Source organism: Lycium barbarum, chromosome 10 (genome assembly GCF_019175385.1).
Source record: "Lycium barbarum isolate Lr01 chromosome 10, ASM1917538v2, whole genome shotgun sequence".
Lineage (NCBI taxonomy): Eukaryota > Viridiplantae > Streptophyta > Magnoliopsida > Solanales > Solanaceae > Lycium > Lycium barbarum.
In genome coordinates, this window is record NC_083346.1 from 22,871,695 (window position 1) to 22,891,069 (window position 19,375).

Genomic DNA, 19,375 nt, shown 5'->3' on the forward strand with positions numbered 1-19,375 from the left:
GAATATTATGGGCCTAGATCATCAAGTTTTCCAGCTCGGGTTCTTTTGAACCTTCCCCGAGTTCTTTCTTTCCTTTGGACTACTTTTGGGCCGCCATAGAGTCTTTCCTTTCCCAAACCATTTTTCCGATGTCAAACTCAGGTTCATTATTTTGTTTTTGGGCAAAAGGCATAGGGTCTCGCTTTGTGGATGGGAGCATAGTGAAAGAATGGTCAATCTTTGGTGGTGAGTATGTTTGTGAGGACATGGGGAAAAAGGTGGGTTTTGATGGGCAGCTTTGTGTTTTTTACGGTTCAAGGTGACCATATCTCAGTAGCTGTACTTGTTCTTTAAGGTCAGCCATTTCCTTTTATTGTTGGTTAAAGAAATGGAAAAGGGAACTGCCTGGTGGACAAATCTCATACTGCACGTTTTTCATTCGCAATTCCAGGGCTTTGATCAGTCCAGCATGCTGAGAAGATGCTTGTTCCACCTTTTTCTCAATTGTCCCCACCCTGCTCATCATCTTATTCTGTGTGTGAGCAACATTTCTGATGGAAGTGCTAATATTAGTTAACACTTTGTTTTGGCAAATGGCATTTTCGGATTGCCAATTGATTGTCTCTTCCACTTCACTTGTTGTTGGCTTTTCTCCCGTAGGCAGCACAACATTTTGCCTTGGAATTTTTGGGCCATGGCTTGCACCGTCCTTTTCAAAAGGTTGTTGTGGAGGAAATTCAGTGGCGTGACTGGAGCTGGAGGGGCTCATCATGAATACTTCTGGCTTTGGGATACTTGGGTTTGAAGGTTTGTGATGTAAATTTTGGTTAGGGAGAGATGGCCAATTTTGGGGTTTGTACGAAACAAGGAATTCATATTTTCCTGGACGGCTCAGTGAGCCGATAGATGAGTCTCCTTCTTCATACATTGTTCGGAACTTTCTTTCAGAGTTTCCCCCTTTTTTCTTTGATTTGGATCTTCTTGTATGGTGTTCATCCCATTCAATTTCATCGTCAAGACATTCTTGACAATCACATTGGATATCCCATGGGCAGTGTCCCGTGAAAGGACATTTGAACCACCATACTTCATGACCTTCATTATCGAACTGCTTTATCCAGTCATGTTCGCTCATGATACTTGGGAGATGGTAAGCGAATGTTTCAGGGTTATCTTGGTGTGCTTGGTTATGAGTGGGTTGGTACATCTGGAAAGAGAAGGTTGTTTTGTTGGGTTTTTTAAGGTGAGAGTGGTCAAAGCTTATGGCGACTGTTTTATCGGGTTTTTTGGAAAAAGTGGGTTCAGAAGATTGGAGGGGTTCAACAAGTTCTCTCAGCTTTTCATAATTCGTGACCGATGTATCTGGAAGGAATTTGATAAGTTCTTCTCTAGAAAGCTGTTTTGGGATTCGGCTGCACATGGTAGTTCCGTTGGTGGCATCCACTTTTAAGAGCAAAGCATTTTCTCCACCTGGAAGAGAGATATCCATAGCATGATTCTGAACTCGCCAAGCTATTTGGTAGTGTAAAGTAGCCAGAATAGCATTTTTAGCTTGTGGAGCACCTTGAATTTGGACTTGGAGCTTTAAAGCCTCCGTTAGATATGGATCATGCAGGGACACGTTAAAATTTGGAAATATAGTGACAAAAACTGTCCCAGCATTTAGAGTGACTTCTGTGGTACCCAAATTCGCATGTTGGTACTCGTTATATCTGGTATCAAGAAGGGCAAGGCGTGCTACAACTGGCTGGCCCTGTCACACCCTATTCTTGATAGGGCATGATGGGCACCCGACCCCATACTCAGAGTCGAGCGAACCCCTTTAGCTCTCATTATGTTCATAACCTCACCGGACTCTTAAGTTACGAAATCAAATGCATAATAAAAACTTGTCAAAAACCATTCTTTTTGTCATTCTCAAATCGAGTAATATTTGTAATCATATGGAATTTGTAACATGGTGCATAATGGTACGTCGGCTTGCAGAGCCGCTTACAAGATTGACATTCTATACACGTGACTCTATCTGCAAAGTCTTTAACATCAATCAAGATACCATAACATGGATACTCTGACTCGGCAACACTCCGGAAGGAAATGGAGCTCGCCAATCCAGCTGGATCATCTTCTAGCAATACCCTCTACTCATCTATATCCAACTGCGCGGCATGAAACGCAGCGTCCATAAGAAGGGACGTCAGTACGAGCAATGTACTGAGTATGTAAGGCATGAATGGTAACATAGTAAGGGATGTAAATATGTATAATAATAGAATGGAAATATAAAGCATATCATTGGGTAAAAGAGTAACCTGTACATCTGAGTGCCTTTTAGGCGGGTACCATGCATGCTTAGTGCTGCAGAACGTGCAGCCCGATCCATATATATATATATATATATATATACTATATTGCTGCGGAACGTGCAGCCCGATCCATATATATATACTATATTGCTGCGGAACGTGCAACCCGATCCATATATATATATCATACTTTACTTTCTTTGAAAACATTTCTTTTTCATATATATAGAAAATAGAACATATCATATTGCCGAGGCGTCGGCTCCGATCCATTTAACCACATATATCCCGCGTCCGGGACGATATCATGTCATATACAGATACATGTATCATGTGCATATCCCAGCGTCTATAGCGCTCTGGCCCTTTTTCCCATCTTCCCCGTATACATATATCATATAAGAAGCATGTTTGAGAGCCCAAAGAAAGTCATGTATCTATCGGAGTGATGAAAGGTCGGTAACCTCCGCTTATATTATGGAATAATCATCATCGCTTTGTCTCACCTTGAAGGGACAATTATTATAAGGTGAGACTATCAACGTAGAATAGCATTAAAAAGCATAGAATAAAATCATAAATCTCATAAGGCGTCACTTCATATACTTTGGAATCTTTAAAAATAGTCATCATCCATGAATAAAATTGGGAAATCAAGAAATAGCTCAACATTCTTATATCGTCATTGAAATCGTAAACTTGGAACCTTTAAACATGAAATCATTCTCATCATAGTCATCATAGAAATATTCTCATCCTTGACATCATCGTTGTCATTGTAAAACATATCCATCGTTGTTGTCATAAAGGCTTACGGAGTCATAAACCTCTTATCTGGAAAAATACGGACACTTTGGAAAACATTTACGGTTATCGGGAAAAGAAATCATGCCTTGGAATCATACAAATCTACTTTTCGAATTAAGGAGGCTATGAAAACATTTATGGAATTGTAATCATAGGAATCATGCCTTTGAAAGAGAGGGACGAGCCTTAACATACCTGTTCCACGTCCTATTAGCTACACTTATTTATCCAAGCTTGCTAGTCTACATTCAAAAGGAATTACATAATCATTAGATTCATCATCATATACTTGTCTTAGTCCTTCAAATGAATTCATTTATAATCTGCCAAAATTTCGGTAGCATTTCCCCTGTAAATACACCATCCCCGAGAATCTAACTCGGCCAATTTATCAACCACAATCCGAGAATTCAACTCGGCCAAATTATCAACAACAATACCAACAATCATACTAACAACTCCAACAATCAATCCAAAATATATTATAACATGGTTCAAGAACTTTCAAACAATTCACATAATGTTCAAACAACCCAACCAACATACCACTTCACCCGAAACCTTCCAAATTCAACAAGAACAATAACAACACATTTCTTCTCTTCCAAGTTCACAAACTACACCAACAATCTACACACTAACAACTTCATCAATTAATCCAAAATACATTCTAACGTAGTAACTTCTTTTACATAATCCAACGACATTTTTCTTATATTCAATACAATCACAACAACCAAACTTACAATCTTCCGAAAACATCTCTTACTTCCAAATTCATGAGTTATAACCACAACCCACACATTAACAAATTCATTCATACAAATATAAGGAATCATGCTAATATCACATTAACTTCTTCAATACTCCACAAACGATTTCCACTTCATTTCAAACCATTAAATCTTCATTTAACATCATAGAATCCACAACACAACAACCAAGATACTAAGTAAATTTAATTCATTCCTTCTACCCAAAACAGCCCACTCACGGCTACAACATCAACACACCTAGTTTCAAGAATTTCATCCATTTTCTACACCCAACAACTTGCATAAACCATCCATAACATATAAAAGAGGATTAAACCTTACCTTTTCCACTTAGCTCTTCAACTTGGCTAGAGTTGTGCCTTGCAAGAATGAATGGTTTGCTTGCTCCAACTACTACTCCACGTTATAGAGGACCTTCCAATTGGTAGAAAAGCTAGAAGAAAATATTTTTTTTGGATCAATTTTGCATGGCTCCAAGTTCGGCCAACCATGGCCGAACCCCCTCTCTCTTCTTTTTTTTTCTTTTCTCTCCAAGCTTCTTGATTTAGAAGATAAATATGCCTTATTTTGTCATCCATTGTATATATATATAGAGAGAGAGAGAGAGATTCTACCAACACAAGGTGGATACATGTCCCCTTCTCCCTTTTTCTTGAACTTTCTTAAAATAAACAAAGATGACTACTTGTCTTATTATGTAAGCTTTGGTCCATATATATATATATATATATTTATAATTAGCCCCATTTAATAAAATTGTGGACATATGCCACACGGCCAACATGGCTCCTTCAAGAACCTTCTTGAATATTTTGTGAATTTCCCATTTTGCCCCTAGCCTTCCACAATATTACCATGAACCTTCTTATGAATTTCCCTTTTTACCCCTAGCCTTTCTTAATATTTCCACATCAATAATATTCATAAACAACTTGTGTATTAAACAAGATCAAAATATAGCCTTGCCCTTAACTTATCGCGATTACCTTGAAATATCCGAATGTAAAAAAATACGGGATATAACAGGACCTTTCATCCATGATATGTTAATGCAATTCAAATAGCACCAAAATGGACATGGATGAAACCACGATGTTTCCACTGTCTAGGAAAATCATCTGGAATCTGCAGAATGATGAATTGTTCTTCTTGAGTTGCTAGAATAGGGTGTTGGTCAAGTTTTGATGCACCAACATATTCTTTAGCTTCTTTGGGCTTTGGTTGGACCAGGGAACGGATTTGTGACCACGGGGAACATGTCTTTTTAGCAAAATCAGAGTATGGGTTTATGAGGGGTAGGTCGGTGGGAGACACTTTGTGTCCATCAGGTAAAATATCAACTTCATAAAGGTAGTCATATTTGCAAGAAAGGGTTTTATACAGAGTAGGAGACATATTTATTTTTGCTAAGGACTTACAAGGGTTGGACACAGATGGTAACGACTCAGACATATTTTTACTAAACTGCTCCTCTCTCCGAAAGAGATGGACTGGCTCTGATACCACGGGTATGTAGAGGGCGGGGAAACACCAAGCAAGACAGCCAAACTACAAGCACAATAGTTTTCTTACAAAGTAGGACTGGGCTTCAACATTCCGAAGGACGGCTTGCCACAAACCTGACTTTAACAACCCGAAGGATGGCTTGTCAAGTTGGTCGGACAGTTTGAAAGATCGTAGATATGAAAGTTTTTCCTACAAAATGGGCTGGCTTCCTAGCCAAGCTACTCAACTTGGAAAAACATTCGCACTATTACAGACATACTGTCAAAGCTTCGCAAAACTATTGTACTCATAACAAGCTCAACTTGCCCAATATTTCCTAACCCTATACTAACTTAGGATCAGCCTTTCCATGCCTTTCAAAGAGAAGAACAAGAGAAATTTAGAAGGAAAACATTTTATTGATATCGGAAAATTTACAGAGAAATTGTTTGATGCCCTCTAACAACTACATAGCCTCGTATTTATAGGAGTTGGAGGCTTCCACAAGACTTATCTTACATGGCACACGGGCCCCGCTAGACATGTGAAGGGCCTAATAAAACAAACCTAATAAAACGAGCCTAATAAGACAGCCTAATAAAACAAGCCTGATAAAACGACCCTAATAAGACAGCCTAATAAAACAAGCCTGATAAAACGAGCCTAATAAAACACGCCTAATAAAACAAGCCTAGTAAACCGAGGGGAACATTATTTGAAGCATGACAACCGTGTGCAAGCATGTGACCGTGGGGTCCGCTTTTGTCTTTCTTGTAAGCACGTCAGTAAGCTTTATCCAACGGAGCGGTGCTTGATGGAGTCGACGGCGGAGTTGCGTATCCTTCCTCTATCCACCATTCTGGTCCATGTTTTTGCTTGAATTTTTCTTTGTTTTCCAGACTTCTTTTTCGCGACCTTGTGTAGTAGCATTTTTTGTTGGATGTCCCTGTCATCTCTGGATCTATTTTTGCTGAATCTTGAGATGGAAAATCCAACCTTATCTTTGTGATAGCCTGAGTGACTTTATCTTTGATTATTTCATACGGCACTCGGTACTCCTTTGCTGCTTCTCGAACTCTTTCCCAATGGGGATGGTTATCAGTGTAATTCCATCGAGCCCATTCTTTTGGCCATATCTCCTTTGGGATGCACCTATTTTGCTGGAAAATAATTCTCTGTGCTTCGCTGTATTCATCTTCTAAGGACAAGACAGAGACGGGGAATTCCCACCATAGTGAAATATCTGGTTGAGCATAGACCTTCCCATCAATAATTTTTATTGGTCGATGTAACATGAACACTTTTGCTGTATAGGAGTCTTGGAAACATTGAACCCAATATCTTCGTGGTTTGAACCATTGCAAAAACTTTTTGAGAGAAGGTTCAATCTTGTCAAAACATCAGAACATGTCGCACTTGAATTCCATGAAAATATAATACTGGTGACACAAGTACCAGAAAAACCATAATAGCTCCTGTGGAAAATCATTGTGCATGGCTATGAACACGTGACAGAATGGGTATTCTGGATTGACTCCGAATGGCTTAAGGTTGGATCCTCCATATTTTCTGAAAACTAGGAGCTCATAGAAAGTCCTTCTTTCTGTGAGGATGGATAGATCAAACGGGTCCACAAACTTGCTGAAGAATTCTGAACGATGATCTGCTAATCTAGATTTACTACCTCCTGATGAGCTTGTAATCATGAAAATGTTGCTAGTTAGCCTCTCCTGCAGCTTGGCTTGAAATCTCTTTGAAAACTCATCTGGCCTGGATAGGAAATCCGCTAGAATATTATCTTTCCCATTGAGGTGCTTTACTTGGATTTTTTAAGGGGAGAACCATTGTGCCCATCTGAGAATCTCCGGATTTGGGATTATATTTGGATTTATGTGGATCATCTTCGGGAAAGCTTTCATATCCATCTCGACAAGAAACTCTGTGTGAATTAAAAAGAAATTAAACTTTTTAATCCCATTTTTTACGGCAAGAATTTCTTTGAATGTGGAATGGTAATGTTGTTCAGCATCTTTGAACTTTCCACTGGCATATCCATATATTTTCCGTTGGCCATCTTCAACTTCAAAAAGTACCGCACTCCAATATTCGTTGCTGGCATCTGTCTGCAATATCTTTTTCCCGTCTGATGGAATATGGAGGGCTTTAACCTCTTTTGAGATTTCTTTTATCTTCTGAACTGCTTCATCCTGTTCCTTTCCCCAACCTTGGGCATTCTTCTTGAGCATTTTTGTAAGTGGAGCAATGTATGTAGAGACATTAGGGATAAAATCTCTAACATAATTAATCACACCTAAACACTGTTGGAGCTGCTTCATTGTAAAATTGGTGTCTGGGAATTTGAGCAGTTCTTGACAAATATGTGGCCCTGGGCTGTATGCTCTATGAACAAAATGCATCCCCATAAAATCAATTTCCTTCCTAGCAAGAATCATCTTTTTCTGTGAGAGCATGATTCCATTTTCTCTACTAGGTCATGGAATTGTGGCAGCAACGTGAGTTGTTCTTCCATATTGTCACTAAAGTGTAAGATGTCATCAATGTAGACTAGTGATGTATGAAGGATGGGTTGAAATAATTTTATCATGTCCTTTTGGAACAATGAGGGTGCCATTTTCAACCCAAAGGGCATGACCTTCCATTGAAAGTCGTAATCGGGTATACAAAACCTTGTTTTTTGTCTATCTTCTAGGTGTATTCCCAATTTCCAAAACCCCGATTTAAGGTCAAACTTGGAAAAGCATTTAGCTTTGGCTAAGTGTGAAAAAAGGGTGAGTTTATTTAGGATAGGGAATTTATCATCTTGGAGGAAATTGTTAAGAGGTTGACACTTTATGACTAATCTGAGTTTACCTCTTGTTTGTTCTGCCCGTTTATTGACATAGAACGCCTCGCATGCCCATTGTGAATTGGAGGGCTCGATAAGTCCAAACTTCAAGAGCTCTTCGCATTCTCTTTTCGCAAGCTGAAGATGATCCGGATGCATGCCAAAGTGATGAATTGTTCCTCCTGAGTTGCTAGAATAGGGTGCTGGTCAGGTTTTGAGGCACCAACATATTCTTTAGCTTCTTTGGGCTTTGGTTGGATCAGGGAACAGATTTGTGACCACGGGGAACATGTCTTTTTAGCAAATGCAGAGTATGGGTTTATGAGGGGTAGGTTGGTGGGAGACACTTTGTTTCCATCAGGTAAAATATCAACTTCATAAAGGTAGTCATATTTGCAAGAAAGGGTTTTATACAGAGTAGGAGACATTTATTTTTGCTAAGGACTTTCAAGGGTTGGACGCAGATGGTAACGACTCAGACATATTTTTACTAAACTGCTCCTCTCTCCAAAAGAGATGGACTGGCTCTGATACCACGGGTATGTAGAGGGCGGGGAAATACCAAGCAAGACAGCCAAACTACAAGCACAATAGTTTTCTTACATAGTAGGACTGAGCTTCAACATCCCGAAGGACGGCTTGCCACAAACCTGATTTCAACAACCCGAAGGATGGCTTGTCAAGTTAGTCGGATAGTTTGAAAGATCGTAGATATGAAAGTTTTTCCTACAAAATGGCTGGCTTCCTATCCAAGCTACTCAACTCGGAAAAGCTTTCGCACTACTACAGACATACGGTCAAAGCTTCAGAAAACTATTGTACTCATAGCAAGCTCAACTTGCCCAATATTTCCTAACCCTATACTAACTTAGGATCAGCCTTTCCATGCCTTTCAAAGAGAAGAACAAGAGAAATTTAAAAGGCAAACATTTTATTGATATCGGCACAAAGAGATCTGTTTTGAAGCAGATCATACGAAACAATCCAACCCTTGATAAAGCTTGCGGAAAGTCTGACCTAATTACTGGGTCAAGCTGTTCGTGCCATGTCCCAAGACGAACAGGAAGGTTCAAGCGATTCAAATGGCCAAGGACTTCACGAGAAGGATCCCAGTTCAGGAGGCGCACGAAATATTTCAGGAGGAAGAGCCCAGGCAAGTCCCGAAAAAATGATAGATGCTTTATCTGCAACAAGATTGGGCATTATGCAAAACATTGTCCCCAATCCAGAAGGTCGATCAAGCTTCTTACTGAAATAGAGGACTACACTGGTATACATCTAGATAAAGACGGCGATCTTGAATCTGTACTCTCATTAGAGGACGAACCCACAGAGAAGACCCTCTTTTCCATAGATGTGTACGAAGAATATGGCGATGAATATTACCAGATTTCAGAACCAGAGGGAAACGCTCAAGAAGATATCAACAGCATCATGGTGATCCCGCAGGTCCAGCTTAAATTTTATCCATCCAAATGGGATAAACCAATCCAGGTTATTGCCTTCGTGGACACTGGAGCGGCATGTTCATTGATGAACCCAGCCGTCCTTCTTGAGGATCACTGGATTCCACATTTCAAAGATTACAACACTGCTGGGACTGAAGTCCTAACCACCACAGTCATAACAAAGCATCCAATCACAATTGAATTCTTCCCAGGGCTGAAGTTTCGAACAAAGCTGATTGGATCAGATGTACCAAGAAAAGATCTCATTGTCGGATTTGACATCTTCAGCCAACTTAAAGATCAGCTCCAGATCAAAGCCCATGGAATAACGTTCAAGAAACAATTCAAGCCATATACAAATGTTTTACGATTATTCCAAATAACTGATGCTGAACAGATCAAGGAGATAGAAAAGCGGTTGGTGGAGCATTCATGTGCGGATTCTCACAAGGAGTTTATGGGAAAATGCAAAAAGCCTCTATGGCTAAATGAGGAGTTTTTCATTAAACTCCCCTTCAAGAAGAATGAAAGCATTAATCCAACGAAGGCAACTCACTCCGGCATGAATCCAAACCATCTTCAGCTTGCGAAAAGAGAAAGCGAAGAGCTCTTGGAGTTTGGACTTATCGAGCCCTCTAATTCACAATGGGCATGCGAGGCGTTCTATGTCAATAAACGGGCAGAACAAACAAGAGGTAAACTCAGATTAGTCATAAACTATCAACCTCTTAACTATTTCCTCCAAGATGATAAATTCCCTATCCCAAATAAACTCACCCTTTTTTCACCCTTAGCCAAAGCTAAATACTTTTCCAAGTTTGACCTTAAATCGGGGTTTTGGCAATTGGGAATACACCCAGAAGATAGACCCAAAACAGGGTTTTGTATACCCGATCTCCACTTTCAATGGAAGGTCATGCCCTTTAGGTTGAAAACGCCACCCTCATTGTTCCAAAAGGCCATGATAAAAGTATTTCAACCCATCCTCCATACATCACTAGTCTACGTTGATGACATCTTACTCTTTAGTGACACTATGGAAGAACACCTCACGTTGCTGCAACAATTCCATGACCTAGTGGAGAAAAATGGAATCATGCTCTCACAGAAAAAGATGATTCTTGCTAGGAAGGAAATTGATTTTCTGGGGATGCATTTTGTTCATGGAGCATACAGCCCAGGGCCACATATTTGTCAAGAACTGCTCAAATTCCCAGACACCAATTTTACAATGAAGCAGCTCCAACAGTTTTTAGGTGTGATTAATTATGTTACAGATTTTATCCCTAATGTCTCTACATACATTGCTCCACTTACAAAAATGCTCAAGAAGAATGCCCAAGGTTGGGGAAAGGAACAGGATGAAGCAGTTCAGATGATAAAAGAAATCTCAAAAGAGGTTAAAGCCCTTCATATTCCATCAGACGGGAAAAAGATATTGCAGACAGATGCCAGCAACGAATATTGGAGTGCGGTACTTTTTGAAGTTGAAGATGGCCAACGGAAAATATGCGGATATGCCAGTGGAAAGTTCAAAGATGCTGAACAACATTACCATTCCACATTCAAAGAAATTCTTGCCGTAAAAAATAGGATTAAAAAGTTTAATTTCTTTTTAATTCACACAGAGTTTCTTATCGAGATGGATATGAAAGCTTTCCCGAAGATGATCCACATAAATCCAAAGATTATCCCAAATCCGCAGATTCTCAGATGGGCACAATGGTTCTCCCCTTACAAATTCCAAGTAAAGCACCTCAAAGGGAAAGATAATATTCTAGCGGATTTCCCATCCAGGCCAGATGAGTTTTCAAAGAGATTTCAAGACAAGCTGCAGAAGAGGCTAACTAGCAACATTTTCATGCTTACAAGCTCATCAGGAGCTAGTCCATCAATAATAGCAGATCATCCGCCAAAATGCTTCAGCAAGTTTGTGGACCCGTTTGATCCATCCATCCTCACAGAAAGAAGGACTTTCTATGAGCTCCTAGTTTTCAGAAAATATGGAGGATCCATCCTTAAGCCATTCGGAGTCAATCCAGAATACCCATTCTGTCACGTATTCAGAGCCATGCACAATGATTTTCCACAGGAGCTATTATGGTTTTTCTGGTACTTGTGTCACCAGTATGATATTTTCATAGAATTCAAGTGCGACATGTTGCGATATTTTGACAAGATTGAACCTGCTCTCAAAAAGTTTCTGCAATGGTTCAAACCATGAAGATATTGGGTTCAATGTTTCCAAGACTCCTATGTAGCAAAAGTGTTCATGTTACATCGACCGATAAAAATTATTGATGGGAAGGTCTATGCTCAACCAAATATTTCACTATGGTAGGAATTTCCCGTCTCTGTCTTGTCCTTAAAAGATGAATACAAAGAAGCACAGAGAATTATTTTCCAGTAAAATAAGTGCATCCCAAAGGAGATATGGCCGAAAGAATGGGCTCGATGGAATTACACTGATAACCATCCCTATTAGGAAAGAGTTCAAGAAGCAGCAAAGGAGTACCGAGTGCCGTATGAAATAATCAAAGATGAAGTCACTCAGGCTATCACAAAGCTAAGGTTGGATTTTCCATCTCAAGATTCAGCAAAAATAGATCCAGAGATGTCAGGGCCATTCAACAAAAAATGCTACTACACAAGGTCGCGAAAAAGAAGTCTAGAAAACAAAGAAAAATTCAAGAAAAAACATGGACCAGAATGGTGGATAGAGGAAGGATACGCAACTCCGCCGTCGACTCTATCAAGCACCGCTCCGTTGGATAAAGCTTACTGACGTGCTTACAAGACAGACAAAAGCGGACCCCACGGTCACATGCTTGCACATGGTTGTCATGCTTCAAATAATGTTCCCCTCGTTTTACTAGGCTTGTTTTATTAGGCGTGTTTTATTAGGCTTTCTTATTAGGCTCGTTTTATGAGGCTCGTTTTATTAGGCTGTCTTATTAGGCTCGTTTTATCAGGCTTGTTTTATTAGGCTGTCTTATTAGGCTCGTTTTATTAGGTTTGTTTTATTAGGCCCTTCACATGTCTAGTGGGGCCCGTGTTCCATGTAAGATAAGTCTTGTGGAAGCCTCCAACTCCTATAAATAGGAGGCTATGTAGTAGTTAGAAGGCATCAAACAATTTCCCTGTAAATTTTTCGATATCAATAAAATGTTTGCCTTCTAAATTTCTCTTGTTCTTCTCTTTGAAAGGCATGGAAAGGCTGATCCTAAGTTTTTCCGAGTTGAGTAGCTTGGCTAGGAATCCAACCCATTTTGTAATAAAAACTTTCATATCTACGATCTTTCAAACTGTCCGACTAACTTGACAAGCCATCCTTCGAGTTGTTGAAGTCAGGTTTGTGGCAAGTCGTCCTTCGGGATGTTGAAGCCCAGTCCTACTATGTAAGAAAACTATTGTGCTTGTAGTTTGGCTATCTTGCTTGGTGTTTCCCCGCCCTCTACATACCCGTGTAACCTTCCAATACCTTAAACAACATGAAATGGTCATGAAACTTAACTTAGATGATGGTTGAACAAGCTTTGAATGGATTTACTCCTCTAGCACCAAAACCCTGCTTCACTCCTTTTGGATTTTCTTGAGAAGGATGAACTTTAGTGTGATTCTCACACTTGATTTCGTGGGTCTCATGTAATTGATGACCAATCTCCCTTGAGTTCTTGTAATTGAAGAGTAGAGAGTATTCTAGGAGTTTCTAAAGAGAAATATCGTGACTATGAAATGATTTGAATGAGGTTGGGTCTCTTTTTAATGACTTAAAATCTATTCCGGAATGAACAGTGACTGCGGGGTACAGTGGTCGTAAACTAGAAAGGCATGCTGGAGATCATGGAAATTTACGACTCAGTTTACGCCGTATTTCGATTTACGGTCCGTATTCCAAGTTGTTTTTAACCATTTGAAGCATTTGACAGAAATTTGAAATTTTTGAAAGGTCGGAGGACGATAGCAGTTTACGGTCCATAAATCACTTTACGGGCCGTATTCCACTTTACGACTAACTGGGTCAAAGTGCAAACCTGCAACTTTTCATTGTACGTTCGCGGGGAAATTTCCGAGGTGTAACAGTGTGCTCGTGATCTGAGTCCATATTCCGGAGATAGTGGTACATGGACTTCGCGAGTCCCTTATGGGTCATAATCGTCGAGACGTGGAGTCATTTCGTCTGGGACATGTTGTACAAAGCTACATATGCATTGCATTCATCCTATATGCATTATTGCATTGCATTATATCTTGATTATTGTTGATTTTTTGATATTACTATGATGTACTGATTCGGATTACTATATTGGGATTTGACACAGTTGGGCTTAGATGCTACAACATAGGGGATAACCTATACCATGGATATGGCTTATTTTTTACTTGTGCTTGTGGGTTTATGTGTTTATCTTGATTTGTGATCTCTATATACGTTAGCTAGTCTTAGACGGCTTATGATACCTACCAGTACTTGTTTATGTGTTTATCTTGCTTTGTTGTCTCTAAATACGTTAGTTAGTCTTAGTCGGCCTACGATACCTACCAGTACTTATTGTTTATACTGACCTGCATTTGCTGCATTCTTTTATGAATGTAGAGTATCAGGAGGGATTGAATTCTACTCCTCGTGACTGATTGTTCGAGAATTTGGTGGTTCAAGTCTTTCAGGGTGAGCATGAGGATGTTCGCCTCCCGAAGACTCCTCTGTCTACTATGTCTTTATTTCTATCCTAAGACATATGTTTTAAGATTATTGATGTATTTTTATTGTTCAAACTAGTAGTATCTAGTTAGATGATCTAGTATGATTAGACCAAATTCTGGGGTGGTTTTGATGTATTTCCTTACTTCTGCATTTTCTTATATCATTATTGTCAGACTTACATATTCCTAAGATTGTTGGGATAAGGTTTCACTTACCGAGGTGGGAAGGTAGGTGCCCTCGCGACTTAACAAAATTAGGTCGTGTCAAATCTTATAAGTGGGGTTAAGGGAGTGTATAATCAATCTACGCAGTACTGTTTCTGATAGACCCTCAGCTCATCGCCGTAAAATTAGATATATTCAGTACATGTAAATAAAAATCAATTTGTAATACATGTCAGCCATACATTAGTAAAATTTTAATGAAAAATCTTGCACTGTCCCACTTGGGAAAACTTAAAATTAGTAATCCAGATGATAACTAACAAAAATTCTGACATAAATAAATACAAAGCAGTATTATGCAAGAACCATGGACACTCATATGCACAAATCTATCTTGTTATAGTAATAAACCTTAGTTTTCTAGCTTCTATCAAGAACATTATATATGTATGTTGATCCAGTACAAGAAAATTAGTTTTTTTTTTTTGGTGGTGACCCTTTCATTCGCATAAAAAAGTGTCACGCCCCGAAACATGGCCTAGGCATAACACGACACTCGGTGCCTTCCTGCATGTGACCGAGCGAACCAATTGGCTGGCTGAATCAACATGTAATATCAAACATAGTTGAATACGAAAATAACATTAACACAAGCTTTTCTACTAAAATCTGATTGAGATATCATAAATGCGAAAATACTGAATAAATAGCCGACAAGGCTAACACAAAAGCTGCTAAACATCTGACTGACTGGACTATAGTCTACGAAGCCTCTAAAGAGTACTAAACTGCTAGCTGTTTACCGGGACAAGGCCCCCAACATACCTCACTGACCGAACTACTGTAAAGGCTGGAAGTATGATAACGCCCCGAGGGAACTGAGGCTCACCAAGCAGCTGATACGAGAATGTCCTAGCAAGCAGAATCGTCTACTGGTAAATTGTTACCTACATCACAAGATGTAGACCTCGGGTAAAAGAGACGTCAGCACATTTGAATTGCACTGGTATGTAAAGAAACTGAAGAAAAGAACTATATGTGGGGTGCTCGGAAAAGGGCAGCCTAAGTCAATAAACATGTATATATAATCTGAAACTGAAACTGATAACTGAATTGAACAAAAGAAGTAAAATAATAGTACTCCTTGTTCAGAATATGAATTAACCTGTTTTAATTAAGTTAATCAAATATGGGGCCTCGGCCCAATATAAGTGCACAAATAGATGGTCTTGGCCAAGTAATCGCGTCAGTCAATAGCCTTGGCCAAGTATACGTATACATCAGACTGTGCCCTCGGGCAAAATACATATGTTCAATATTCATTGATTATTATTAAGAAATTGAAATCATGTCATGACCTAATTTCGAAAGTCGTGCGGGCACCTACCTTTCCCACGTCTGTAGGCGAACCCTTAACTCAACTTTCACAATAATAGAAAATCGCAGAAGGAGTAAAATAACATAAGTCTCATAATATGATATAATACAAATAAGTGCGGAAGAAAAGAAAGTCCACCCCAGTATCTGGTCTGGTCATGCAAGAGCATCTAAATCCGAATACATAAAGTCTGAACAATAATACATAAGTAGTCCCAAATCATGTCTCAGAATAGAATACAAGACATAATAAATATAAGAGCCTTCAAGCCAACGGACGCTATGCTCACCCTGGAAACTCGAGTGGAAGCTGAAGAGTCAATTAGCCACGAATCAGAGAAGTAGATCCGACCTGGTGCTCTGCATTCCAAAAAGAATGCATAGTTAACATAATTCAGAAAATAAGGTAGATAAGAAAATAACAAACCATGCATGAGACAATGTAATCGTAACCGAGTATGCGTCATCACCTATGTAAACATCTAACCTCAATATAATAAATCTGAGTACATCCGATTCAATTCAATCTCCACGATAGAATCATCACGATCTAATCATCACAACACAATTACCACAATCCAGTCATCACAACATCTCACTCAAGTCATAATGCAATGCAGTGCAATAATGGTATGAATGCGATGCCATGCCATGCAAATGAGTGCACACATGTACTACAGATGGAAATATCGACGTCTCGGTAGCTCAATCTAGCGTGACTCGCGAAGTCTAAGTGCCACCCGTCCCGAATCTTTGTTCAACAGACAGATGGGACCCTGGCTAATTGCTCACAGAAGGAGTCTCACCGGCACTATCCTGGGGACCCGCGGAGTCCATGCACTAACAACGATTCCGAGATAACATCAAAATCGGCCATGCAACAATGATGCCCGAATATAACAATCGGACATCGGCCTCCTCACAATCACTCAAAAGAGTCCGTCAAGTATCAGTTTCACAAATCAACGATTTCAGAATTAAAACTCAGACATTGGCCTCCTCACAATCACTCAAGTAAAAGAATTTATCAATTATCAATTTCATATAAACAACGATTCCGGAATGGATCTTCGGACATCGGCCTTTTCATAAACACTTAAGTAAAAGATTTTATTAAAAAACAGTTTCGCTCAATCAACGATACCGGATCACCATCAGCTATTGGCCATGCATGATAAATTTGAGAAATACGTGCAATGCATATGTCAATCAACAGCAATCAAGAACAATATCACAAGTACCTCAACGGGGTACGCCAACAATGCATCACATCACAATACCAACAGTGGGTATGCCAACATATATCAAAGTACAAACACCAACAATGGGTATGTCAATCTTATCCGAAACAGGACAACAAGTAGAAATTGATATCTACCAACTACACATGGCATCAAGCCAACACAATTGAACAATCAAACACAAATAATGGGGTGGCTAGTCCCAACACACATCAGGGCCCCAACCTAAGGCAATATCCATCCCAACTTCATACCCGAAGGTTCACATGTTGTCTCCAATATTATAATCTAAATAGGTGATTCGCTATATGAAGTCTCACTAAAGGTAAACCATAAACTACCTAGGCTGCCGAACTACCATAGCAACAAGTCACTCTGTTGCCTTGCTCTTCCTCTGAAGCTCAGAACCAAAGTAGTCTAAGAATTGTCGAATTCTTTATTAGAAATCATGAAAAATGATACAAAGATTGCTATGATATCAACTAGGTCCATTTTAACCCTAGAAATTGGGGAAATGGGCCCACAAGGGCAAAATAGGAAATTTGCAGGTAAAATACCAAATTGAATCCTAGGTAATCATAACCTAACCATTAATTGTTGATTTAACTCAAGAATTGTCCCAAATATGATTTCAAGTAAACCAAATTGGGTATGACCCCTAATTCTCCAAATAAAAAATTCAACGTCAAAAGTGGAATATATGAGGTTACTAAGATTAGATTCATCACATTTTAACATCAACATCATCAATTTATCAATTATAATCCTAGGGAAAAGTCTCCCAAAACCCTCCTTCAAATTCCATTTCTAATGGATTGAAAATGGAAGGGAAAATTCTAAGATGATAGTGATTAAAGAGGAGTGAAGGATTAAATAAGGTTTTGCCTCCAAGAATTTCTTCAATTTGACTCCAAGAACAGTATCCCAAGCTCCAATATCGAGATATGAATAATGAGGGTCTAAGACTCATTTAAGACTCATTTAATGGATTTAACTGCCCGACACCCGCTACAGCGGTACTGTGACCGCCCCAGGGGCAACATGACCGCTTCAGCGGTCAAGCCAAAATGGCTAGGACTGCTTCAGCGGTAGGGCTGCCACCCCAGCGGTGCCGCTGCTGTGGTACTAGTGCCGTCAAAGCGGGCACCAGACACCAGAACTTGGCCAAGCCTTTTCGTTTCGATCCGATTTTTTGACTAACTCCTGAGGCCATCTGCTCACATACCAGATACCTAATCCCGCATAAAAATACGCTACGAATGCACCTGTGGCCTCAAAATTTCCAATGGAGGTCTCGTTGACCGAGTTAACCACCGATTCCTTAATTCCCAATTCCCATCCAATGTCTCAAAATGCAGCCCAATGCATTGGGAACTGGACCAAATGCACACATGAGTTCTAAAAAACTATCTAGACCTCTTGAAATGGATGAAATTGTAAAAAAGGTTTGTTTGCCCAAAAGTCAACTTTGGGTCAATCACTTTCACTTTAAAGCCTATATTTTCACCAATATTGCCCGACTCCGGTCCAGACACCTCGAGAAGTGTGTCAACGGTCCCCTTGGTTCAAAAGCAAACTAATCAATGTTCAGGAACATGCAAAAATGCTGAAAAAACTATAACGACCAAACGGGTCGTTACATCAGATACCAATTGAGCCGTTGCTCGACCTCGAGCAAAGAAAGGAAAGAAAGTAAGGAAATACATGAATCAGTGAACAAGTGGGGATATCGGCTATGCATTTCAGACTCAATCTCCAAGTAGCCTTCTCAACAAGGCGGTGCTTCCATTGCACCTGCATATAAGCTATCTCCTTTTACCTCAACTTCCGAACCTGCCTATCTAGGATTGCGGTAGGATCCTCCTCATAAGTCAAGTTCTCATCAAGCAATATGTAATCCCAACGGTCAATGTAGGTACCTATCACGACCCAACTAGAGGGTCATGACGGGTACCCGGAGCTGGCTACCGTGCACCACTTATCATGCTAGCTATCATAGTCATCCTGAACAAATATAACTTCTCAAAGTAAAACTTACCATGAAATGATCACTAAACACCTCCCAAATACATTCGTCTATACATAAGCCCACGAGACTACAAAATGATAAACAGAATATACACTTAAGAGAACACATCACATCAACTACCCACACAAAAGTATCTACGAGCCTTAACTGGAATACTGAAATCATAAGGACGGGACAGGACCCCGCCATACCCCAAGTATGTACATAAAAGAA

At 39.7% G+C, this 19,375-nt stretch overlaps 1 long non-coding RNA gene across 1 annotated transcript; it reads right to left on the reverse strand.

Moving 5' to 3' along the window:
• Nucleotides 1–1,895: 1,895 nt before the first annotated feature.
• On the reverse strand, nt 1,896–5,804 carry LOC132614340 (uncharacterized). Its single transcript, XR_009572267.1, has 3 exons — nt 4,190–5,804; nt 3,288–3,334; nt 1,896–2,138 (listed from the first exon to the last, which is right to left on the reverse strand). It is a non-coding gene; the product is annotated as an uncharacterized LOC132614340 (long non-coding RNA).
• Between the last annotated feature and the right edge of the window lie 13,571 nt (nt 5,805–19,375).